Source organism: Triticum urartu, chromosome 3, assembly GCF_003073215.2.
Source record: "Triticum urartu cultivar G1812 chromosome 3, Tu2.1, whole genome shotgun sequence".
Taxonomy (NCBI): domain Eukaryota; kingdom Viridiplantae; phylum Streptophyta; class Magnoliopsida; order Poales; family Poaceae; genus Triticum; species Triticum urartu.
The window spans coordinates 6,245,734-6,251,247 of NC_053024.1; positions in this window are offsets into that span (position 1 = coordinate 6,245,734).

Consider the following 5,514-nt stretch of genomic DNA (forward strand, 5'->3'; position numbering starts at 1 on the left):
TAAATGTTTGATATGGACCGACCGTCGAGATGAGATTGCCCCATGAGTCAGTCTCTGAGAAGTAAACACAAGCGATCTTTTCCTCGTGGTAGGCGGACACCAAGACAACCTTAAAGGGGCCCGAATGACAGGCACCGTGCACGTGGCCAGGGTCGCCGGCAGCACACATCACCGTACCCATGAAGCAGCACCCGTCGAACTCCGTCGGGATGGGCACCTGCTGCTGCTCGCCGGTGATGGGGGTGCAAACGACGAGCTCCCAACTTTTACCGTCTACGATGAGGACGCGGCCGTGGCGGCACCCGAGCATGGTGCATGGTGCAGTGTCCGACGTTGACGCTCAGAGGGACCCTGTCTGGAGGGTCCAAGATGGGGTGGAACACGTTACGAAGAAGCCGAGGATGGGCGGCCCCTCCTTCCAGTGGTGGTCGCCGAAACTACGGAGGAATCCAGGGTCGGTGACGAGGCCCCGCCACCGCTTGCAGACTGCGGAGGCACGAGGGAGGGAGGACGGCAGCGGCGAGAGACGGAGGAGGATCTCCCGGAGCAGATCGTCGTCTTCGAGCGCCATCAAGCTGCCGCAGTGGCTAGTCGTTTCAATCGGCACCCTCTTTGTCACTGAGAGCCCGCGGCAGGCCGACGGAGCACGGCGAGCTGAAACGGCGTACGTGCAAAGCTAGCAGCCTCCGCGTAGGTGAACCTCGCTAGCACCCTGAGGTGCTTTTTATACACGTCCACAAGGGACTACGAAGGCAGACTAGGACTAGAAATCCTAATACAACTAGGACTCGTACTTGCTCCTATTCCTAATCCTACATGTACTGAGGCAACGTGGTTAACTTCTAGTCCCCTGCTGGTTTCAGTTTCGTGTTCAATCTTTTCCTTTGGGGAAGTACAATTCACACCTGGACACTTTTCCAAAGAAGTCAGGAGCATCACCATCACGTGTGTTTACTCTTTACTCAACTTTATATACACCTGTATATACACAGGTATATACAGTATGTGTTTACTCAACTTTGCCTTTGCTGCAAGTAGCTAAGTTTCCTGGCCAACAACATCACTGTCACAGGTAGAGCCACCAGTTTGGCTTGTAAAATTACCACTCCTTTGTAGTTTAGAAAATAAAAAGGTTTTGGAATTCCGATAAGGGTACCCTTCCGATAATAGAGATGGCAGTAGGAAGAACGAACGTCGATACGAATATGGTGAACTTGATAATTGCATGACAGTGAGGTAGTAGAGATACTAGAAGATGAGGTCGATGGCTTGCAAATGCCTTCGAGGCTAGTTTCGTATGACAGAAAACCTCTGGGGTGGCACCGACACCGGGTTAGGGGATATATAGGGGAAGAGAGGGGTGGTAGGAAGCGCCGGTGGCCGGATTAATGCCCTGATTAATGGCAGGTGCAGCGAGGCAGGTAGCGTGCAGCAGGCGACTCGACCCCGTGTGGGAGTCCATACCGGCAGGGGACTCGGAGCCGTGTGGGTCGCCATTCTCTTCCAACGAAGAATGATGAGTCCTCTGGCTTATATGAACCATAACAAATAACTGGACAACAGCAGCAAGACGTCTTCTCACCATTGAACAAATTTCTACCATGCTAATTTTGTCGTTTATGAAAGCATCAAATTATTTGTAGACTGGAACCAAAACTGAAATGTTAAAATTTCGTTTGGATAGACAAGATTACATGCCAGTTATTTCTTTTTGAAAAATTACAACACTTATATTTCCCTTATCTGGTATATTCTGTGTTACTTCCTTCGGCCCTGTATTTTTCCCATTAATCTCAAGGCATAAAAAAAGAGCATGGGTAGATCATGATCACGATCGATCTATGGTGATGAACATGCTTGTGAAAAACTAAAACAGTTTAATTCTCACAAACTATATTCAAGTGATATTCTTACATGCTGAACGATTTCAGCACATTATTAAATCAAAAAATGAAGCATTCATCCCAATGCACCGTGCCGCGCTTTAGCTCCATCACATCCAGCAGCAATGCCTATGCCTAGAAGCATAAAATTTAGTTAATGAGAATGCCGACGAAAAGAGAAATGGATAAGAGAAGACAATAGTAGTTGGTAACATAGTTGAGCTTAGAAATATCACTTGAGCAAAATATCTCATTTCCATCTATATGTTGCATAGTGTTGGTGCTACGGAGGTGTTGATATGGACCTAAGATTAATAACTAGATCAAAATAAGATAAAAGTATTAGATAGAAAATATAACTAGCTTTGAGGTAACAAACATGCCAATTGAGTTACCGATTTGTCATTTGATATGGTATCTCGGAAGAGTGAAAACATCTATACTGGATGATAGTTACTAAATAGTACCACTATATGTCTGTTTGTATATCTAGCATAGGAAGGAATTATAATTAGATTTAAGTTGTTATTAAATAGTATAGTAGCATAACGATAATATTTGGGCAATCAAGTGTAAGATGTAACCAGATCACACACATATAATATAAGGCCTAAGGATGAACAATCACTTGGAGGACGGAACCTCTTAAAAGGATAATAGCGACAGTTTGCATAATTGGTGACTTCATCAAGTTTCTTGCATTGCATTGACTTAAGTTAAACCATATAGACTCCCCGGCGCATATGTAGAACTATTGCTTCAGTATCCTCATCATACCCGAGCAGTCGTGTCTTTTTTATCTTAACCTGAGGACAGATCCCAAGAATTGTGTTGTTCCGCAACAACCAAGTGGTAACACCTTGATAATTGACCTTCATCTGCCACATTTGAATGCTATATTCAGTTAACACGAAAAGACCAACATGACCATCCTCTGCTTTGATGATCCGATGTTTGTGGGGTTCATTAAGACCAGGCCCCTCGATCATGGCGAGCGTCTCTCTATCCAAATCAAATTCAAGTATGTCATCTTTCATGGACAACCAGTAAATGGCACTACCAGTTAGGGTCCCATGATTATGAGCATAGAAAATCGCATGTGGAGCCGATATGGAGACGTAACTACCCCATATACCAGTCTCTGAGGAGTAAATGCATGCGATGACTCTGTTGTAAGTTTCATACATGGACATCAGTGCCACCTTGTATGGGCTGGACTGGCAGATACCGTGCATGCGGTCATGCGCCGTGGCGGCACAAAGCACCACCCCGTTGAGGAGGCCACGGGCCCACTTGAATTCTGCCGGAATCGGCACGCGGTGTTGCTCACCTGTAATGGGTTCGCACACAACAAGCTCTGTCCGCCGCCTGTCTTTGACGAGGACACGACCATGACGGCAATCGAGCACACGGTAATGACGGCGATCGTTGCAGTGTCCAAGGTCAAAACGCTCCAAAGGGGTGCCCTCCGTGGGGTCTAGGATGGGGGTGAACACAATCTCCTCGTCGCTGCACACGAGGGCGCCAACGCGGGGCGTCTCCAAGCGGCGGCGGAGGAACCTGGGGTCGGCGACGAGGCCTCACCAGCGCTTGCAAACTGCGGAGACGCGCCGGAGAGAGGACCGCTGCGGTGGGAGACGGAGAAGGATCTCCTCGAGGAGATCGTCGTTGTCCAGCGGGGAGGCAGGCGCCGCCGGCGAGCTGCTGCTCGTGATAATTTCGTCGCTCATCTCGATTAGGGATCAAAAGTTCGAGACGACAGAGTAGACAGGGAAGTAAAAGAAGTTTTTTTTAGGGAAGGGAAGTAAAAGAAGTTCGGCGCACGTTCCTTATGGAGGTAATATCACAGGTGGTGCTTAAACTTGCCACCGATGTTCACTTTAGTGCCTAAAGTTGAAAAATACACTGAACTGGTTTCAAAACTTGGCACGAGCGTGCAAATACAGTGCTAATCCTATTAGTAGACGTTTTTACGCTGACGTGGCACCGTAGTTCGCTTAGCATGCACAGACAACCTCGCCCTAGCAAACTGGAACTACTGGCGAGTACGCCATACGTTTTCTCATGCATGTTAATGAAAACAGATCTTTTTTTAGAATAATGAAAGCATTTCCTATTTTGTTAGATAAAGAAACACGTTCTTGGGTTTTAATGGCCTGCTGCAGTGCAGCCCAGTTTGCGCATGTTAGTTTGATTTAGAAATTTGTAAAAAAATGTTTGTAAATTATAATCACAGTAATAAAAATACATTTCAAATATTTGTGCTTCAAATTTTTTATAAATACATATAAATTAAATAACTAAAATGTTCATGTAATTTAAAAAAATAGTCAGCTATTTACATGTGATTTATAGTTAAAGATTTTAGTAAATAAATTTTCTAAATTGTTTAGTATATGCAAAAATAATTATAAAAAACTTAATTTTTTGAGTAAATTCCAAAAGATTATGCATGCTTGGCTTATGCTTAAATGAGAAAAAATGTTATAAGTAGAAACATTTTTATTATTATTCACATGTGTATAACTTTCTTTTTTGCGAGAAACATGTGTATAACTTTCATCGTGTCATATATTCAAAAAAAATTATAATTAAAATATAGTCAGGAGTGAATATTTTTCATAAACTGAAATTTTAAATTTTGCATATTCATGAACATTTTACATTGATGAAAAATTCTTAAACAATATAAATCGTAAAAGTGTACATGTAACTATTAAAAGGTTTATGTAGTTAAAATAATATTTATGAATTGCAGTATAGAAAATATTTATAAAATTCTAAATTGTACAAGCATTTTTTATAATCAGAAATACCATTTTATTTATAGGATACGTTTAAAACAAATATGTGAATATTTTTATTACTGTGATTATAATTTACAATCTTTTTTACAAATTTCTAAATGAAACTAAGATGCGCAAACTGGGCTGCGCTGCTGAGCCGATTAAAACCCACGTACGTGTCTCTTCTTTCTTATCTAAAAAAATAGGAAATGTTTTCATTATTCTAAGAAAAAGGATCTGTTTTCATTAACAGGAACGAGAAAACGTATGGCATACTGGCCAGTAGTTCTTTCCTAGGGCGAGGTTGTCTGTGCATGCTAAGCGAACTATGATGCCACATCAGCGTAAAAACACGTCTATTAATAGGATTAGCACTGTATTTGCACGCTCATGCCAAGTTTTGAAACCAGTTCGGTATATTTTTCAACTCCAGACAATAAACTGAACATCGGTGGCAAGTTTAAGCACCACCTGTGATATTACCTCGTCCTTATGCAAGGCAAAAGAAAAGGAACAGCGAATTTTTTGCCAAGTTGTGCGCGTGCGTGCATCCTTTTAAGCAGCCTCGTAAACCCTTCCATACCCAAATCTTTCCCTATCCCTATCCCTATCACTATCCCTATCCCTATTTTATCTCCCCTAATAATAAAGCAGATATTGTTTCTGGTGGTACGTCACATAATTTGCCCTTAAAGTTGCTAAATATTACCCACCTATAAGTAGGAAAAACGATTCAGTTTTCTTTCACAAGTCGTTTTGTTTAGAGGGTTGTCTATAATGCCGAAGAAGGATTCAGGTATTGCATTGGCTGGAGCGTGGGTCTTCTACCCGGGAGACGCAGGTTC